We start from the raw sequence: 22715 nt of genomic DNA, 5'->3' as shown, positions 1-22715 counted from the left end.
TTTATTGTTGTCATTATTCATATGCAACTACATCAATAAAATGTGTCATATTTTTCTACCATCTTTGTACTATGGTCACTAAATGTATATACCTCATTTAAAGTCCCAACCCAAGGGCACCCCTCTCTTTTTTTCTAGTATGAATCGGGATGGAGGTATTTACATGGAACCATGTGAGACCATTTCTTTTGCTTACTTTGAGTAATACACTGTCTCACCATGCTCTGCACATGCTCAGTTGCTCTTTATTTTTAGGCACTGTGCCAAATCTGCTGACAGCCTATGGATTTACTGCTGTTCAGGGGTTCTGGTCTTCAACAAAATGACAGCCTTCAGCAAGACGAAACCTTAACAATGCCGCAGGCAATTTACAGCACACACTAATTTTGGTCGCATAATTATTAATGTAGAATGCTTAAGAACATTATTTCTATCAAGTTGTTATGGGTAAAGTTCCAGCACTATAGAAGCACAATACAATACACAGTACATTCTTATGGCTGTCAATTACTCATAGGTATATAGTTCAAAATGAGGTAGTAACTGAGCAATTGCAGGTTAAAAGTAAATGTGCATTTTGTAACATTTAAAACTTCATGTTGCTCATAGGACTGCAAATTCCGATGTTTTTAAGTTTAAACTGCAATGTTATTAAATAGCATTACCAAATCCTGGATAGTACAAGAAAAAAAGAATATATATAGGTGAGATATTAACTGCATTTATATCTGTAAATAATTTCACGAGACTTCAAAAATTAATATGATCACAAATGCACGAAATAAGTAAACAGTAAGGATTTTAATGGACTCAAGTAATAAACTCTGTGACAGCTACAGTATGACTTATGGCATCATGTCTGTTTTAGACCTGGACTGGTAAGGAGAAACATATGTCTTATCAAACACATTTTGAAGTACAGAATTTTAACCGTCTGCATATGTCGATATATATTGGAAAATGTGCTAACAGTACTACTCAGAGAAGCCTGTTACGTGAAGTCTAATAAGTGTTCTTTAGGACAGAGATCAATTCACTATTGTAAAAGGGGGAAAGAAATCTTCTAAGACCAAAGTACAGTTGTTTCTTGTATCATCAAACCTTGAGTCTCCCATGGGAGTGTATTGGTAGAAAACAAGAAGAAGGTAACACAGAGAAAAGATTAAACTGATTTGAAAAAATAATATGTCACACATGGACTGTTAAATATTAATATATACATTGCTCTATGTTTATACCAAGCAGGTTTAAATTACTGTAGCTTTTTCTACCACCATAGTTGGAAGTCCAAGCTAGGCAATATGCAATTGTGTAAAAAAAGTAATTTTCTGAAATTAATTTGAGCTCTGTCGCCCTTCAATAAAAGCTTACTTTTTCTCATTTAGGACATTTATACTTCTGCCTCATTTGAATAAGTGAACATTTGTTATGTTTCTCACAAAGAAATGCAGTTTTTACATCGTAATCCTAGCATTGAACAACTGAAAAAGAGGAATAAAAGCTCAGCACAGAATGATCAAATTGAAGATGACATCATTTCAGAGTACACGTGGATATATTATTATTTAGAGTTATCAAAAAGAGTGCCTGTCCATGCCAATGGTCAGTTTGTGAACATTATCAAATCATCCTAAAATATATGACAGGTGATCACACTCCTCTTGGACCTCCCTACATGTATGTTTTTTGCATTTAAACACAAGATAGCAGTAAGGTATTCTTTCAGTCTTGTTATGTTGGTCAGTTGGTGCCATTACTTGCATCCCGTCTGCCTACAGCAGCCAATCAGCAGGTGTCAAACGAATCTGCACTCCCACACATAAAGCTATTTCATGATAAATTACAGTAAGCGAGGTACTGCAGGCGTACTGGAGTGAATGACAGCCTCAACATATAAGTATAGTAAAAGTCAGTAAAAAGTCCATATATATACTTTGTGTATATATCCCTCCTCTTATGTTAGAATTTCGTTACTATCCATGATGTTAGGGTCAGTTTTGACCAGTGTTTTAAATCAGCCATAAAATACCCTCTGAATTATTATTTATCATCAAATTTGTTTCTTACCTCTTGGTTACCTTGTTAGGCTTCTTTATCCTTGAAAAGATTGGTTTTAATATTTTTGGTGTGACCCCTAGACCTTTCTTTTGATAGCATACCTCTCATTGTCAAATTGAAAAAATGGTAAAATAAAGTCAGCAAAACTGAAATGAATTTGTCCTATGTTTCTTCACTTTATTTAGAGAAGCAGACAAGCAGGAAAAGAGATAGGCCCCTCCCTAACTACAGCTCACAGGGTTGAGAGGGGATTGGCTGTCACTGTTACTAAGCAGAGAGAGTGTTTATGATTTCAGTTTTGGCACTTATTAGTGTCCTAAAATCCTATATTATAACTGGGTCAGAATTGACCCTAACACCATGAACGTCTTAATTTTCACCAAAGTAAAAGGATTATTTTTCTATTACATTGTTTAAATAGAGGTTCTTGACAAAGTAAAAAAATCTTGATGCAATAAACAAATTTATGTGATACTTATAGACATTCAAAACCTGAAAACGGGTCAGTTTTGACCCTAACACAAGAGGAGGGTTAAATATATATATATAGCAAGCTGTAAAATAGTAGTCTATAAGGAGTCCACATTGTGATAGAGATCCACTTAGGCCAAGCTTGTCCGAGAGTAGAAGCCAACTCTATATGCCAAACAGTGAAATAAAAGCAGGATAAGCACCCCCTAAGTATAGTATCTTAAAAACATTTATTAGCACACTTGGCCAGCTGATGTCCACCAGGATTTTGAGCCATATACTTTTGTTCTAAATGTGAGCGGCCCCTTTTTAGTGTGCTAATAAATGTTTAAGATACTACACTTAGAGGTGCTTCTCCAGCTTTTATTTCCCTGTAAAGCTATTTCTTGTCCTGTGGGCCATGAAGAAAAACAGAGGTTGATAGTAGCTACTGTCAGGTCTGGTCTTTGTGTAGATCAGCATCAGTTACAGTCCAGGAGAGAAGAGGGCCACAGTCATAGGGCTCTGAGTGTTGCTGGGGTCTTTTTGTTTTTTTGTTAAAAAAACCTACAGGCAAAAATGTAGGTGGCATTCTGAATCTGCAACCCAGACATACACTAGTCAACAGTACCCTTTGCATTTAGTTAATTGCTATAAAGAAAACGTTGCAGCTGTGGCTGCATTTTATGTTACTTGGCAGCAAAGCTGATACTTTTTATACTGTTCACTTTGAGAAAAATAGGTGTGTCTGAGACACAAACTGTTACCCAAAATACTTCTGTATTTGCTCACAGGTTAAACTGTTTTCTGCTTGCAGCTGTAGTAGTTTTTTTACCTGTAGTCCCATCACATTATTAGAACATGTATTTCAAAAAAAGAAAAATGTTAATATACATAAATACAGTAAATAGAGACAAAAATTGTTTTATGTTTTGTTTGCTGTGCCTAATTGTTTTGTAGACACCCAGTGAGGTTATTTTACTATTGGCAAATAGACTGTGCACTCTGCAGGGGGAGTTGCACTAATTTTCCCCAGTGCTTAGTAAACCCCCATCACAGTGTCCACTTACCTCAGGTGTCCCCATTACAGTGTCCAACTGGGCCCCTTGGGCCTGTATCAAACCACATGTCCCTACTCATTCACAAACAAAAAAAAAGTAAACAAATACACACACACAGTTTTTGAAAGTTATTTACAACTTCTCATTGAGCCTAGGCATAGATAGGGCCTCACTGAAGTGATGCCTATGGCCCCTTTCACACGGGCGCTCCGTATGTCCATATATCACCCCATCTGTTTGCGGGTGATATACAGACATAATGCATGTCAATGGGATTGCGGATGTCAGCGGATGACCATCCACTGACATCCAATTTGCGTCCTTTCAGTTCTGTTCCATTTTTTGGAACGGAAGAGAACCCTATTTTTCTTCTGTTTAAAAAACGGAAAGGATGCAAAATCGGATGTCAGCGGTGTCATCCACTGACATCCGCAATCCCATAGACATACATTATGTCCGTATATCATCCACATAGGGATGGGATGATATGCGGACATACGGAGCAGATGACAAAAGTGTCATCCATGTCCATGAAAAAAAAAAAGTGCCGGAGCGGATCGCAATACGGTCCGCTCCGTGTGAAAGAAGCCTATACCTAGGCTCAATGAGAAGTGGTAAATAACTTTCAAAAAAGTTCAAAAATTGATTACTATTTTTTTTTTTGTGAATGCGTTTGTGTTTTAGCACGCTGTGCAGCAAGCTCCCAGCACAGAGACCGAGCTGTCACAAAAAGCTCTGGGTTTTTTTTACTAATAATCAGGACCTGAATAAACTGGATCTTGATCACATCGTCACTGTGATAGCTTGTGGTTGAATAATAGAGTGGTCAGTCACTTTACAGACTGTCCTTGGTTTCTTTTTTCACTTGAATAGAAAAAAAAAAAGATATATTGTATCTTTTTTCTTTATTAGAAGAGAAGATTTTATGCAAAAGAAAGTTGTGCAAAAAAAATAAATAAATAAATAAATAAGTATCGATTTAGTATTGTGTCAATATGTTTTAGGTAAAAAATATGTACACATATGTGATAGTCCTGGCAGGTCGACAGGCATTGTTCATCATGACTGACATATATTTGCATTGCTAGACACTGTGTGTTACATTGCAGTGTTCTTATTTTAAAGAATTTGTCATCATCAACATGGCGCAAGGTGCTTTGTCAAAAGGGAAGTCCCCTGGCAAGGTACTCTCCACCTCATGTTGATGGCATGTAGCCAGGTGTGGTTAAGGAGGGGGGGCATGCTTCTCTCCCCCACCCCTCCTTTCCTGGCCAGCCAGGTTGCATGGTTGGATAAGATTCTGGTATGAATTTTGGGGTAGGCCTCACTTAGGGATGAGTCACTGTTTGTTAGGAGACTGGCTCCCTAACAACCAGAAAACCTGAGCAGGAAGTTGTCCCATTTAGCAGTGGTAGTAATACCACTTCTTAACTTTTCATTTCCCAATGCAGCTGCAGGTTTACTCAGTCGATTAGTTTGGCTGCTCACAAAACTTCCTGAACAATGGGCAAACCTGAAACTCCTTCCCAGAGAGTACAGGGATTTCCATACACTTTCACCACAGTGCAGAGGTCTTCCTAATATTATTTCCTCTTCCTGTTGAATGTTTTAAGCCAGTAGTATTGTCTCCATTGGTCAAATGTTCTTTAACTCATCTTGTCAAATGTTCTTAATTTTGTTTTCCCTTAGGATTGAATGTTAGGGGATGTTATATTCACCTGGGGAAATGCAACAAATAGAAACTGACATGACACATATATTACAAACATCGTGAGTATTATTTCGAGACTTTAGTGAAAATGCTGAGACATTCTCAAAAGCGATTGTTTTTTTTTTTTTTTTTTTTTTTTGCACAAAGACCCAATTGTGCTTTCTGCTCTCAAATTACTTTTTAAGAGTCAAAGGGGCCATATTACAGGGCAGCACACCTTTGCCCACTAAGAGAATTACAATGAAGATATAGTCTGACAATATCTACAGGTATATATCTATATAGACATATGAGGAAAATTAGATTTGCTGTGTTCTTCACCTATTCTTATTATCACTGGGTTTTAGGTAGTAAGACATTATTCCTACAATTACAGTATATACATGCAATAACTGCATATTTATTAAAGCTAAAGACAGAGCACACTTTTCCCTAACAATAAAAAAGAATAGAGTACTGTGCAAACGGTTAAGGCAGGTGTGAATAACAGCATCTCGATGTAAAGTAAGAATGCTTTGAAAAATATATATTTTATTTTTTATTTTTATCAATCTACAAAATGCAAAGTGAGTGAACAGAAGAAAAATCTAAATCAAATCAATATCTAGTGTGATCACCCTTTGACTTCAAACCAACATCAGTTCTTCTATTGCAAATTGCAATTTTTTAATAAACTCGGTAGGTAGGTTGTTCTAAACATTTTGGAGAACTAACCACAGATCTTCTATAACTGTAGGCTGCCTCAAGTCCTTCTGTCTCTTCATGTAATCACTGACAGACTCCATGATGTTGAGATCAGGGCTCTGTTGGGGCCAAACCATCACTTCCAGGACTCCCTATGCTTCTTTACACTAAAAATAGTTCTTATTGACATTGGCTGTATTTTTGGGATCATTGTCCTGCTGATCACACGTCTCCCTGATGGTCACTAAGGATGGGCTTGATGTTCGAGTCGAATGTAAGTTTGACTCGAACATCGGCTGTTCGTGTGTTCGCTGAATGCATGAACAAATAGAGCGTTCGGGAGGAAGTTCGCCCGCCGCGCCCAAAAAAAAAAGAGCTCCCGCAGCTTCACACTTTTATATGGAGCGAGCGGGGACACTTGCCCCTTCTGACGTGACGTCAGTTAATTTATTGACTGCGCAAGCACCATAATGCACTGCGCTGGTGCAGTGAATAAATTACACCGTCGGGTGTCCCCACCCCTTTATTTTAAAAGAGCTGTCACAGCTCTAGCAGCCCATTCACCAAGATGCGTGTGAAGCGGCTGGAGCGTCTTTTTTTTTAACTTCTATTTTTCGGTGTGTCGGGTGACGTGATTGACGATGGATTTACATAGGCGGACACTATTTTTTATTTTTTATATTTTAATAAAGAACTTGTCCAAAACTGGCTTTTTCTTTATTTCTTTTTTTTGTACACTTTTTTGGTGAATTGGTAGGGGTACGATGTACCTGATATCCATTCACATGAGGGGTGGGATCTGGGGGCCCACTTGTTAAAGGGGGGCGTCCAGATTCTGATAAGCCTCCCCCCTGCAGACCCCCACAACCACAGCCCATGGTTGTCGGGAAGAGACCCCTGTCCCCATCAACATGGGGGCAAGGTGCTTTGGGGTGGGGGGCAGAGGCCCCCCTGCCACAAAGCACCCACCCCCCCATGTTGAGGGCATGTGGCCTGGTATGGTTCAGGAGGGGGGGGGCGCTCGCTCGTCCCCTCCCCCCATCCTGTGCAGTCAGGCTGTATGCTCGGAACAGGGTCTGGTATGGAGTTTTAGGGGGAACCCCATGCAGTTTTTATTTCATACCCAAGGGGCCTGGTATGAACTGGGGGGAGGTTTTTTTTTCATGTTTTTATCTGTAATGCCGGGAGCCGACAATACATTACAGCTGCAAGCTTAAGTTTAAATGACATTTTTTTCCTTTAGAAATGTAAGTTTTGTTGCAACGGGCTACATACATCGCACAAATGCGCCACTTTATAGGCACATTAAGGGGACCCCTCAGGCACAATATTTAAAGGAATTTTTCATTTTTATTGTTTCAGTTTAAGCATTATTAAAATCACTGCTCCTGTATAAATAATTGTTTAAAAAAATGTTTTTTGCATTGATTCATGTCCCCCAGGGCAGTTCCCAGGTCCCCATTTTGGGCCAATAACTTGCATTTAAGCCTTCGAAATGAGGACTTTTGATTTTTCATGTTCGTGTCCCATAGACTTTAATGGAGTTCGCATGTTCGCTAGAACATTTCCCCTGTTCGAGATTTTCTGGTGCGAACCGAACAGGGGGGGGTGTTCGGCTCATCACTAATGGTCACCATTGATCAGCCTTGAGGACAACATTGATCGGGCAACATTGAGGACCGTAGATGCAGTGGTGAGCAGTGGTCGGCCAAGGAAACATAATGCAGCAGAAGTAAGAAAAACCAGGCTTACTTCCCTTGTACATCAGAAGATGCCCAACAATGCCAAAAACATGGTGGGAACCAATGGGACCCAGGTACACCAATCTACTGTTTGGAGACGTCTGGCCAAAAGTGGTCTTCTTTGAAGAATTGTGGCCAAAAAGCCATACCTCTTATATGGAAACATGGAAACAAGGCTAAGCAACTCAACTATGCACAAAAATATAGGATCTGGGGTTCCCACAATTTGAAATATTTAGCTGTAGCAGGAGGCAGTTTGTTGGTAAAGGGCTGGAGAGTAGGGATGATCGAACTTTTGAAAAGTTCGGTTCGACCAGAACACCCGAATTTCCCAAAAGTTCGGTTCGGATTTCAGAACCCCATTGAAATCAATGGGACCCGAACTTCGGTAATCAAAAAACACAATTTTTAAGCCCTAAAACCCAATAAATGCCCCTAAAAAGTGCCTAGGGTTCTGGGTCATGCCCCATTAACTATTAATCACACAAAAAAGTTCTTAAAAATTGTCATTTTTGATAAAAAAGCCAATTATTGAAAACATTTAAAAAAAAAGAGAGAATTTTTGATTTTTACTTTGGATTTAGTATTTGGTGGGTCTAAAATGTGTGCATGTGAAGTTTCAGCTCTGTAGAATGTCCAGAACCATGAAAAAAAAAAGATAATTTTTCAGTAGAACAGGGATGTGGGTCGGGACCCTCCTTTAACTTTAACACCTATATGATCTTTTTTTCTGGTTCTGGACATGCTACAGAGCTGAAACTTCACAGGTACACCTTTTAGACCCCCCAGACACAAAATCACTCAAAAAAGTTCTTAAAAATTGTCATTTTTGATAAAAAAAGCCAATTATTGAAAAATTAAAAAAAAAAAAAGAGATTTTTTGATTTTTATTTTGGATTTCGTATCTGGGGGGTCTAAAAAGTGTACATGTGAAGTTTCAGCTCTGTAGCATGTCCAGAACCATGAAAAAAAAGATTGTTTGTATTAGAAAACTTTCAGCACAGGAGGTTGGCTCCGCTGCTGTAACACCTTGCCGGTTTAATAGAAGGCATTTTTTTGAGTTCTTTGCAGTCAGGAAAAACATCTGAACTTGTGTATAGTGGTACTGTGCACAAGTTCTGATGTTTTGCCTGCCTCCAAAAACCCCCAAAAAATGCCAGCAAAAACACACCTGGGCATTTTTTATTTTTGACGCTAGCGTTTTTTTGGGCATTTTTTGGGGTTCTTTTGAGGCAGGCAAAACATCTGAACTTGTGTATAGTGGTGTATATACACACATCCATATATTTATATACACACCTAGACATATATAGGTGTGATAGTAGCAGAAATATATGCTTGCGCTAATGAAATCATTTACAGTAATATATTTCTACTACTATCACACCTATATATGTCTAGGTGTGTATATAAATATATGTATGTGTGTATATACACCACTATACACAAGTTCAGATGTTTTGCCTGCCTCAAAAGAACCCCAAAAAATGCCAAAAAAAACGCTAGCGTCAAAAAAAATGCCCAGGTGTGTTTTTGCTGGCATTTTTTGGGGGTTTTTGGAGGCAGGCAAAACATCAGAACTTGTGCACAGTACCACTATACACAAGTTCAGATGTTTTTCCTGACTGCAAAGAACCCAAAAAAATGCCTTCTATTATACCGGCAAGGTGTTACAGCAGCGAAGCCAACCCCCTGAGCTGAAAGTTTTCTAATACAAACAATCTTTTTTTTTATGGTTCTGGACATGGTACAGAGCTGAAACTTCACATGTACACTTTTTAGACCCCCCAGATCTGAAATCCAAAGTATCAAAATCAAAAAATCTCTCTTTTTTTAAAATTTTTTCAATAATTGACTTTTTTATCAAAAATGACAATTTTTAAGAACTTTTTTTGTGTGATTTTGTGTCTGGGGGGTCTAAAAGGTGTACATGTGAAGTTTCAGCTCTGTAGCATGTCCAGAACCAGAAAAAAAAGGATTGTATGTATTAGAAAACTTTCAGCTCAGGGGGTTAGCTTCTCTTCTCGGTTTTTTTGGGTTCTTTTGAGGCAGGCAAAACATCTGAACTTGTGTATAGTGGTATATATACACACATACATATATTTATATACACACCTAGACATATATAGGTGTGATAGTAGCAGAAATATATTACTGTAAATGATTTCATTAGCGCAAGCATATATTTCTGCTACTATCACACCTATATATGTCTAGGTGTGTATATAAATATATGGATGTGTGTATATACACCACTATACACAAGTTCAGATGTTTTGCCTGCCTCCAAAACCCCCCAAAAAAATGCCAGCAAAAACACACCTGGGCATTTTTTTTTGACGCTAGCGTTTTTTTGGCATTTTTTTGCGTTCTTTTGAGGCAGGCAAAACATCTGAACTTGTGTATAGTGGTATATATACACACACATACATATATTTATATACACACCTAGACATATATAGGTGTGATAGTAGCAGAAATATATTACTGTAAATGATTTCATTAGCGCAAGCATATATTTCTGCTACTATCACACCTATATATGTCTAGGTGTGTATATAAATATATGGATGTGTGTATATACACCACTATACACAAGTTCAGATGTTTTGCCTGCCTCCAAAACCCCCCAAAAAATGCCAGCAAGAACACACCTGGGCATTTTTTTTGACGCTAGCGTTTTTTTGGCATTTTTTTGGGGTTCTTTTGAGGCAGGCAAAACATCTGAACATGTGTATAGGGGGTATATATACACATGTATGTCTGAATATATACCCCTAGACATATATAGGTGTGATAGTAGCAGAAATATATTACTGTAAATGATTTCATTAGCGCAAGCATTTATTTCTGCTACTATCTCACCTATATACGTCTAGGGGTATATATTCAGACATATATGTGTATATATACCCCCTATACACATGTTCAGATGTCATGTCTGACATCAAACATGTCCTCAAAAAAGCACTGGCAGTGGCAGCCCCTGCAGCATAAAAAATGCTTGGCTGGTGAGAAGCCATATGGGTGTGCCGAAGTAATTCAGAGAAATGATCATTTCTCTATAGCGGTCACCCTGCTATGGAAGGGTTTTGTCACCCTGCCATAGCAGTCACTGCCAGTTAACCCTACACTACACTACGGTCCCCTTACACTTAACACTTTCCCTACAGAAACTAAATTTTTAAAGCTAACTAAAGTGTAAAGGAGCACTCTAACTACACTAGATATCCCTTTCCTCACACTAAAAATAGCTAAATGACACTTTTAAAGTAAAATTAACAGAACTGCTTCCATTCTCTTCCATGTCCAGTATAACAATGCTAGGAATATGGCGGGGCGATCTTATATACTGGGGGGCGTATTCACTAATGATTGGTCTAGGGACCCCCTAGTCACTCCAATCACATTCCTAGCATTCTCCTGCCCCCTCAATTGGCTTTTGCTAATGGTTCTGGTCCAATGACGGGCTTTTAAAGCCCATTTCCTGAAGCATTGCCTTTTGGGCGGTTCTGGTTGCCGAATTCCAAACTTTTTGGGCAAAAAGTTCTAAATTCGGCCGAACCTCGAACACCCAATGTTCGGGCCGAACCGATGGTCGACCCGAACCGTTCGATCATCCCTACTGGAGAGTGGTACACGAATGAGTGTCTGCAAGCAACAATGAAGCATGGTGGAGGTTCCTTGCAAGTTTGGGGCAGCCCCTCTGCAAATAGAGTTGAGAATTTGGTTAAGATCAATAGTGTCCTCAATATTAAGAAATATAGGCAGATACTTATCCATCATGCTATACAGGGAGGCATGTACTTGGCCCCAAATTTATTCTGCAGCAGAAAAATTAGCCCAAAAATACAACCAATGTCATTAGGAACTATCTTCAGCGTAAAGAAGAATAAGGAGTCCTGAAAAAGATGGTTTGGCCCCCACTGAGCCCTGATCATTACGTCTATCTGGGATTACATAAAAAAACAGAAGGATTTGAGGCAGCCTACATCCATGAAGGTCTGTGGTTAGTTCTGCAGGATGTTTAAAACAACCTACCTGCTGTGTTCCTTCAAAAACTGTGTGCAAGTGCACCTAGAAGAATTGATGCTGTTTTGAATTTAAAGGCGATCACATGAAATTTTGATTTGATTTAGTATTCTCTTCTGTTCATTTACTTTTTTTTTTTTTTTACTCATTTTGTTCATTGAGAAAAGTAAACTACTAACACTTCTATATACTGTATATATATATATATATATATATATACTGTGTGTATATATATATATACTGAACAACACTTTTGTTTTTGCCCCCATTTTTCATGAGCCAAACTCAAAGATCTAAGACTTTTTCTATGTACACAAAAGGCCTATTTCTCTCAAATATTGTTCACAAATATGTCTAAATCTGTGTTAGTATGCACTTCTCCTTTTCTGAGATAATCCATCCACCTCACAGGTGTGGCATATCAAGAACCTAATTAGACAGCATGATTATTGCGCAGCTGTGCCTTAGGCTGGCCTCAATAAAGGACACTCTAAAATGTGCAGTTTTATTGTATTGGGGGGGCCGGGGGAATCCAAAAACCAGTCAGTATCTGGTGTGACCACCATTTGCCTCACGCAGTGTAACACATCTTCGCATAGAGTTGAGCAGGTTGTTGATTGTGGCCTGTGGAATGTTGGTCCACTCCTTTTCAATGGAAGTTGCTTGATATTGGCAGGACCTGGAATACGCTGTCGTATACCCTGATCCAGAGCATCCCAAACATGCTCAATGGGTGACATATCCAGTGAGTATGCTGGCCATGCAAGAACTGGGATGTTTTCAGCCTTCAGGAATTGTGTACAGATTCTTGCAACATGGGGCCATGCATTATCATTCTGCAACATGAGGGGATGGTCGTGGATGAATGGCACAACAATGGGCCTCAGGATCTCGTCACGGTATCCCTGTGCATTCAAAATGCCATCAATAAAATGTGCCTGTGTTCGTTGTCTATAACATATGCCTGCCCATACTATAACCCCACCGCCACCATGGGCCACTCGATCCATAATGTTTACATCAGCAAACTGCTCACCCACCTGACACCATACACGCTGTCTGCCACCTGCCCTGTACAGCGAAAACCGGGATTCATCTGTGAAGAGAACACCTCTCTAAAGTGCCAGACACCATCGAATGTGAGCTTTTGCCCACTTAAGTCGGGTACGATGACGAACTGCAGGCAGGTCAAGACCCTGATGAGGATGATGAGCATGCAGGTGAGCTTCCCTGAGACAGTTTCTGACAGTTTATGCAGAAATTCTTTGGTTATGCAAATTGATTGTTTTAGCAGCTGTCCGGGTGGCTGGTCTCAGACGATCTTGAAGGTGAAGGTGTTGGATGTGGAGGTCCTGGGCTGGTGTGGTTACATGTTGTCTGCAGTTGTGAGGCCGGTTGGATGTACTGCCAAATTCTCTAAAATGCCTTTGGAGATGGCTTATGGTAGAGAAATGATCATTCAGTTCACGGGCAACAGCTCTGGTGGACATCCCTGCAGTTAGCATGCCAATTTCACGCTCCCTCAAAACTTGCGACATCTGTGACATTGCTGTGTGATAAAACTGCAAATTTTAGAGTCGCCTTTATTGTAAGCCTAAACCAGCCTGAGGCAAACCCGTGCAATAATCATGCTGTCTAATCAGCATCCTGATATGCCACACCTGTGAGGTGGATGGATTATCTCGGCAAAGGAGAAGTTCTCACTAACACAGATGTAGACAGATATGTGAACAATATTTGAGAGAAATAGCCTTTTGTGTACATATAAAAAGTCTTAGACCTTTGAGTTCAGCTCATGAAAAATAGGGGGAAAAACAAAAGGGTTGCGTTTATAATTTTGTTCAGTGTATATTGTATAATACACACATTGAGCAATGTAATGATGGTAATAAACCAAAGTTTAGGGAGGTTTGCCAACCACTGAAAAGTTGGTTTCATAAAACACATTGGGCTCCATTCACTAAAGCATATCACATCTGGTATTTGTGTGACCTTACATCTTTTTCCCATATAGCCCATGCAATATTGAAAATGACAGTTCATTATCCCTTTATGTGGTATATACCTCAAAAACCAAAAGAAAGAAGGCTACAGCGCAGGCTTCCAGTACATCAATAGGGCATCAATAGATATCCACCTGTGATCGAGCTACTTGTGCGCCCCCTGCGGCGCGCAGACAGCACGTCCTGTAATCCTCGATACCTTCAGACTCAGATGATCACAGAACAGGGTAAAGGGCCAATCACAGAGGCCCTTTTTTGGGCACTAATTGGAGGCATTGACAGGCACTGATAGGCAGTGGTGGGCAATAGCACAGTAGGGGAGGTGTAATTGTCAAAGCTTCATTGAACAAGCTGAATTTGGAAGTAGATTAGTTACAATGAACAGCTGCACCAGATTTTCTGGGCTTCAGTTTTAGAAAAATCTACCCCATTGACTATTTTCTATCAAGACAAAATGACATGTCCAAAGATATAGCAAGAAATCCGCCAAATATCACAGCGGAAAATTACTTAAAATTATACCTAAATGCAAAACTTTTTGTTTTTCATTTTGGATAGAGTAAGGGAGGGTTAGAACTAGGGATCGACCAATTATTGGGGCCGATATGCACTTTCCTCGATATATCAGAATCGGCCCCTGAGGTTACCGATGTTGCCAATATTTAAGGAAAGTGCATGTACCAGAGTGATGCCTGCAGCTAGATGCATCACCCAGGTACCGGTGTCCATAGCCGATGGTTGGCTGACTTTTAATGACAACCGATGTGGCTGAGAAGCCGCTCGGCTGTCATTACAAGGAGCGGGAGGGGATATCCCCCCCTCCCGCCACCTTCGTGGCTCTCCTGGGTCTCCCATCCCACTGGGAGACCCGGGCATCCTACCTTCACCGCCGCTGAAGAGAAGACCCGATCAAAGCCGCATTGGGCTCTAATCGGGACTCCATGTAAAAAAACCTTGGCGCCGAATTAAAAAAACTGACAGCATTCAAAACAGCCAAACTTGGCGTTTTTAATGCTTTTCAGTGCCAAGGAGGGGTTTGGGGCTTTTAGACCCCCAGATCCCTGCACAAGGAGTACCTTTGGGAAAAAAATTGAAAAAACATTTTTCCGAAAATATCGGCCGATATCGACCAATATCGATATCCAATGACCAAAATATCGGTATCGGCATTAAAAAAAACTATATCGGTTAATCACTAGTTAGAACCCCCCATCAGTTTTTTTGCAAGCTGTTTCCGTTTGGGATTTCCCCTCTGTTAGAGTTCCAATGTCAACCTAAAATGTGAGATTTTATTCCCTTTCACTTTCAATTATAAAGATACAGAAATAGTAGGAATAGAGAGAGTAAATCTCATTAACAGGGGCACAGATGGCAATAAAAATGGACAGGTGTTGTAACCCCTCTTTGCTGTATCCATCCCAGTCGATATGATGTCATTTGATAAAATACAAGAATAACACATACTTATGTTTTGAGGGGTTTTTTTGATGAATGGCAAAAAAATACATTTTTTGAAAACTCTTTGGGCTATTTTTCCGCTCATCCTAAAGCAGTAGATACCATTTTGTGAATGGAGCCTATCGTCACATATCCTTCTATGGAAGTCCTGAGAGTTTCTACAATTACTAATTGGATATTATCATCTTGTGTGGAGCACCAAGTCAGATTCTTACTAGAGTACTTGTAGCATCCATCTGCAAAGATATAAAAATGTATATATTGTGACAAGAGATGTGCTTAAGTGGTAGCAATGTGGCAGGAAGCACCATACAATATTGTCTCTTTAAGAGTGTACTGGTCTCCCATTTATTTTCAGATATCCAATTAGCAGAAAACAGATTCACTTAATCCATAACACAAAGAAACAAAATCCTAGTTGCTTCAGCACATAGATTCCATAGAGTAGGCATTTACTCAAACAAGTAAACAACTCACAATCTGATAGGTGAATCCTTCAAGTTTGCATGGCAAATAGTTTATCAATTCACAACAGTATTTTTTTAAAAAGTACTAAGCACAGTCTTTTCTTATCAGGCTTCTCATTAATTCCTTCTAAAATGAGCCAGGTTTTCTGGATGGGGACTTGTGGCTAGGGATCAAACTTTTCAAAAGTTCGGTTCGACCAGAACACCCAAACTTCCCAAAAGGTCGGCCCGGATTTCAGAACCCCATTGAAATCAATGGGACCCGAACTTCGGTAATCAAAAAACACCATTTTGAAGCCCTAAAACCCAATAAATGCCCCTAAAAAGCATAGGGTTCTGGGTCATGCCCCAAGGACTATTAATCACACAAAAAAAGTTCTTAAAAATTGTCATTTTTGATAGAGAGTCAATTATTGAAAAAATTATTGAAACAAAAAAAAAGAGATTTCTTTGGATTTAGTGTCTGGGGGGTCTAAAAAGTGTACATGTGAAGTTTCAGCTCTGTAGCATGTCCAGAACTAGAAAAAAAACTTTGTTTGTATTAGAATTGCAATAGAACAGGATAATTTTACAAGTCATGTGTCCACAGATAGCAGCCATCTTGGCCATGACGTATCCAATTTAGGGTGTGCCCCTATCCTCAATTGATCAATTACATTTGGAAGGATTGGGAAACAGAGATTTCGGGCACAAGAGTTTTGTTAAAAAGATTTCTTTTATTCAACACAAAACTAAATATTTTAAAATCATAGAAAAATACAGGCAAATAATTGTGTATTAAGGACACAGTGAGACCACACAACAATGGTCTATGTTGTACAATATCTCAGTGCATAGAACTTATAAAAGTCAATTTACATACAGTTCCAAGTACAAGATCATTAGTAGTCATATAATCCTTGGAAACGTATTGCTTGATATCAGAAGAACCGCCCACGGACACCCAAACAGTATGGTGCCGGTCAGCGGGGTCGACTGAAAATATAAGTTAACATTCACCATGTAATATATGACCTTTGCTCGACATGTTTCGCTTTCTTAGACAAAAAAGCTTCATCTGGAGCATATCATTTCTTTTGTCTGTGTGAGAAATAACAGTATTTAGATAGATTACATATATATGTTACCTTATTTTCAGTATGTTATAATTACAATTGCATATCATTTATCTTTCCTTTTAATTACATATAATCGTCTTACACATCTCAGATAAGTCCTTCTATTTTTGCAATATCAACACAATATAACATTGGGTCTTAAGTTGCATTCAGACACTAGAGGAGTTTAGGGGAAAGAACGGAGGCTGCCAATAGTGAGTATATGTGGGGATCCATGCTGTAGTTATAGTATAAGCATATATATCCTATTTTATATACCTGGTAAATGGACAGAAAAATGTATACATACCTGTACATATAGTAATCAGGCACATATCTCAATTTCCATAGAGAATTCTTTAACGAGGAGGACTGTGCGTTTTGGGAAACTCAGAAAAGGCAATGTATAGTGACATAGTAGTGAGGGTAGTCACTCCATGTCTCATATCTGGGTGGATGAGAGCAGAAAAACAATGTTTCTCAGAGTAGTAAGCGTTTTTATTCTATGATATCACTTTAAGGGAAAGCCCATAGGAATGCTAAACCATAAGCTCAAGTGTTTTAAAGTGGTAAAATCAGTGTGCCTCCTGCTTGTTATAAGAGTGTGTAAGTACTTATAGAGCCCATAGACCATCTGCCCTAAAAGGGGGGGGCAACAGAAAAGACACATAGTCATTCTGGACCGTAAGAGTAGACAGGTGCCATGCGTTTATAAACGATTATACACCAACATACAGAGTTTACCCATTCGTATATGGGCTAGCCCTATAGTAAAATATGTATCATATATATTGATTTGCTTTCACACACATATGTGAATATGTGTGTGTAATCAATTTAGTATCCGGCCCACCCTCCTCTATAATAGTAGGGGGGTGACCAGGGTTATATATAGATAAGCAGTTGCTACATGGGGTCCAAGATGAGTACATGCAAAACGTACTTAGAATAAACATAGGTAATAAACATAGTGGTAAATATATATAGTGCCACCCAAAATGATAGATCCCTATGCAGTATAAAAACACTTGAGCTTATGGTTTAGCATTCCTATGGGCTTTCCCTTAAAGTGATATCATAGAATAAAAACGCTTACTACTCTGAGAAACATTGTTTTTCTGCTCTCATCCACCCAGATATGAGACATGGAGTGACTACCCTCACTACTATGTCACTATACATTGCCTTTTCTGAGTTTCCCAAAACGCACAGTCCTCCTCGTTAAAGAATTCTCTATGGAAATTGAGATATGTGCCTGATTACTATATGTACAGGTATGTATACATTTTTCTGTCCATTTACCAGGTATATAAAATAGGATATATATGCTTATACTATAACTACAGCATGGATCCCCACATATACTCACTATTGGCAGCCTCCGTTCTTTCCCCTAAACTCCTCTAGTGTCTGAATGCAACTTAAGACCCAATGTTATATTGTGTTGATATTGCAAAAATAGAAGGACTTATCTGAGATGTGTAAGACGATTATATGTAATTAAAAGGAAAGATAAATGATATGCAATTGTAATTATAACATACTGAAAATAAGGTAACATATATATGTAATCTATCTAAATACTGTTATTTCTCACACAGACAAAAGAAATGATATGCTCCAGATGAAGCTTTTTTGTCTAAGAAAGCGAAACATGTCGAGCAAAGGTCATATATTACATGGTGAATGTTAACTTATATTTTCAGTCGACCCCGCTGACCGGCACCATACTGTTTGGGTGTCCGTGGGCGGTTCTTCTGATATCAAGCAATACGTTTCCAAGGATTATATGACTACTAATGATCTTGTACTTGGAACTGTATGTAAATTGACTTTTATAAGTTCTATGCACTGAGATATTGTACAACATAGACCATTGTTGTGTGGTCTCACTGTGTCCTTAATACACAATTATTTGCCTGTATTTTTCTATGATTTTAAAATATTTAGTTTTGTGTTGAATAAAAGAAATCTTTTTAACAAAACTCTTGTGCCCGAAATCTCTGTTTCCGAATCCTTCCAAATGTAATAGAACAGGATAGTGGCTCCGCTATTTTCACACCTTGCCAGTTTTGTAGCAAGCGTTTTTTTGGGCATTTTTTGGGGGTCTTTGGAGGCAGGCATAACATCAGAACTTCTGTGTAGGGGTATATATACACACACATGTATGTATATATACACATACACATACATAGGTGTGAAAGTAGCAGAAACCTATGCTTGCGCTAATGACATAATTAACACCCATATGGCTTCTCTGCTATAACACCTATATATGTGTATGTGTATAAATACATATAAGTGTGTGTGTGTGTATATACCCCTACACAGAAGTACAGATGTTATGCCTGCCTCCAAAGACGCCCAAAAAATGCCCAAAAAAATGCCAGCTACAAAAACGCCCAGGCAACATCAGCCCCTTGTGACATCACTAACCCAGCATGCAACCCCCCATGTTGAGGGGAATGTGGCCTGGTATGGCTCAGGAGGGGGGCGCTCGCTAGTCCCCTCCTTTCCTGACCTGCAAGGCTTCATGCTCATATAAGGGTCTGGTATGGATTTTGGGGAGGACCCCACACCATTTTTTTTTACATTTTAGTGTAGGGTTCCCCTTAAAATCAATACTAGACCCAAGTGCCTGGTATGAATTGGAGGGGACACCCAGTCTATTTTCTTTTACATTTTTGTATTGCCGGAAATGGTATTGTATTGCCAGCAATTTAATTGTCTTTTTTTTTTCTTTTATAAATGTCAGTTTTTCTGTAGCAGGGTCAATACATGGTACAGGTGTGCCACTTTACAGGCAGACTCAGGGGACCCCCAGGCACTATATTTAAAGGAATTTTTCATTTTTGTTGTTTTACTTTAAGCCTCATTAAAATCACTGCTCCTGTAATAAAAATTGTTTTAAACCCCTTCACGCCGACAGAAAGCAAATATGCGGCCTAAGCTTCAGGGGGTTGTACCGGGGTGATGCCTGCAGCTAGAGGCATTAGGCCTGTACTGTTGTTTAGAGCCAATAGTCGGCTTTCTTGTAATGACAATCGATGCGGCTGAGCAGCCACTCTATTGATATTACAAGGAGCGGGAGGGGACACCCCCCCCCCTCCTACCGCCTTCTGTTGCTTGCCAGAGTCTCCCGTCCCCCTGGGAGACCCGAGCGACCAGCCGGCACGTCTTCCGGCTGGCCGAAGACCTGAACAAAGCCGCATTCAGCTTTGATTGGGTCTCCAAAGTAAAAACCCAGAAATGATGTCATGACATCACTTCCGGGTACTGGAGCCTTAAAGGTGCCAAATTAAAAAAAAAAAAAATGACAGCATTCAAAACAGCCAAACTTGGAATTTTAAATGCTTTGAAGTGCAGAGGAGAGGTTTGGGGTCTTTTAGGCCCCAGATCCCTGCATCATTTTTTTTTTAAATGGACAGAGTAAAAATAAAAAAATGAAATAATTAAGAAAAAATGAAATGCTCCCTGTCCCTCTGTGCTAGCGCGCAGAAGCGAACTTGCGGCCGCATATGTAAAAGGTGTTCAAACCACACATGTGAGGTATCACAGCGATCCTTAGAGTGAGAGCAATAATTCTAGCTCTAGATCTCTTCTGTAAATCTAAACAGGTAATCGTTAAAATTTTAAATCGTCGGCTATGGAGATTTTTAAGTACCATCGTTTGTCGCCATTCGACAAGTGTGCGCAATTTAAAGAATGACATATTAGGTATCTGTTTACTCAGCATAACATCATATTTCACAATATACAAAAAAGGGCCTAAATTTACTCATTTGTTTTTTTTTTTTTTAATTCATGAAAGTGCATTTCTTCCCAAAAAATTGCATTTGAAAGACACTGCGCATATACCACGCGACATAAAATATTGCAACGATCGCCATTTCATTCTCTTTAGGGTCTCTGCTAATATATATATATATATCTATATATATATATATATATATAAATATATATATATATATATATATATATATATATATATTGTTTTTGGGGGTTCTAAGTAATTTTCTAGCAAAAAATACTGATTTTAACTTGTAAGCAACATATATCAGGAAAAGGCTTAGGCTCCAAGGGGTTGAAAAGAAAATTTGCATTGATACGTGTCCCCCAGGGCAATACCCATGCTCCCATACCCTTTTTATGGCCAATAATTTGCATATAAGCCTTCAAAATGGGGACTTTTGGTTTTTCAAGGTCGGTCCCATAGACTTTAATAGAGTTCACGGCTCGGGTCTGAACGTTTTACATGTTCAGGAGTTCTGATGTGAACCAAACAGGGGGGGTTTTCCCCCAACTCTACTCTTGACATAAATGATTTAACATTAGCGATGGGCGAACACCCCTCTGTTCAGTTCACACCAGAATATTTCGAACAGGGAAAAAGTTCTAGCGAACATGCGAACATAAGGCTTATATGCAAGTTATTGCCATAAAAAGTGTATGGGGACCTGGGTACTGCCCTGGGGGACATGTATCAATGCAAACATTTTTTTTAAAGTAATCGTTTTTAAAGGAGCATTGATTTTAATTATGCTTAAAATGAAACAATAAAAATGAAAAATTACTTGAAATATCATGCCTGGGGGGTCTCCTTGATGTGCCTGTAAAGTGGTGCATTTGTACGATGTATGGAGCCTGCTGCAGCAATACTGACATTTCTTAAATGTAATTTAAACTTCACAGCTGTAATGTTTTGCTGGCTCCAGGCATTACAGATTAAAAAAAAAAAAGAACAAAATGGCCCGCTTCTGATGTCATGTGAAATCATGTGACATCAGAAGGGGCAGTGCCACCGGGTGACGTAGCTGGGTGGCCCTGGCCCTTGCCTATATAAGAGCTTTCAAAGTGGAGAGAAGGCATTCAGTAGGGCACCTCCCAAAAGGCAGAAGCGTATTTTTTTTTCTAGGTCCGGCTAATGTCGTGCTTGATGATGGTTTTACACCGAGGGAAACTATATTTTTATTTTTTAATAAAGGACTTGTCAAAAACTGTTTCCTGTGGTTCTTACTTTTTGACACTTTTTAGGATAATTGGTAGGGGTACTATGTATCCGATACCCATTCACATGGGGGGGGCGGGATCTGGGGCCCCCTTTTTAAAGGGGGCTTCTGGATTCCAATAAGCCCCCACCCACAGACCCCACAACCATAGCCCAGGGTTGTCGAGAAGAGGCCCCTGTCCCCATCAACATGGGGACAATGTGCTTTGGGGGACACCCCAAAGCACCCTCCCCATGCTGAGGGCAAGCAGTCTGGTATGGTTTAGGGGGGGGGTCTCGCTTGTCCCCTCCCTTTCCTGGCCTGCCAGGCTGCATGCTTGGATAGTGGTCTTGGATAAGGGCACTTTCACCATCTTCCTGCCCAGACCAATTTTCAGCTTTCAGTGCTTATTGGCACCTATGAGAAATCTTTGTCAACTTGACATGGCACTGCTCCCTGTCTTTAACATTGGTGTCTATAGAAAATCTTGGCCAGCTTTAAATGGCACTGCTACCCGTCTTTACAATTGGTATCTATGGAAAATATTGGTCAGCTTGATATGGCACTGCTCCCGAACCATAAGTTACAGGGACACCAAACTTGGGAAGCACAGAGAGGGGACCCAGGACTACAACATTTCTATACATTTTAAAAGTGGGGTATGCCTGTACACTACACTGACTGCCCTAAACCAACTGAACACACTATCCACTAAATACCTGCTTAATCTACATTGTCACACACTATATATGGCTCTCACAGTACATTGTGCTGTGATTGGCCAAAGCATACAGGTCAGGTGCATGCTTCGGCCAATCACCAGCAATCAATGCACTGCAAGACTGCAGTACATTATGGGGCGCTTATCAGTGGACAACCTTCTCTCCAAGCGCCCCATTTGTTTGTGTGTTCATCAAACACACGAACAGCTGATGTTCGGGTTGAACTTACTTTGAGACTCGGT

The sequence above is a fragment of the Pelophylax lessonae genome, assembly GCF_965119305.1.
Source record: "Pelophylax lessonae genome assembly, chromosome: 7".
Classification (NCBI taxonomy): Eukaryota; Metazoa; Chordata; class Amphibia; order Anura; family Ranidae; genus Pelophylax; species Pelophylax lessonae.
Note: the sequence above shows the minus strand (reverse complement) of the source record.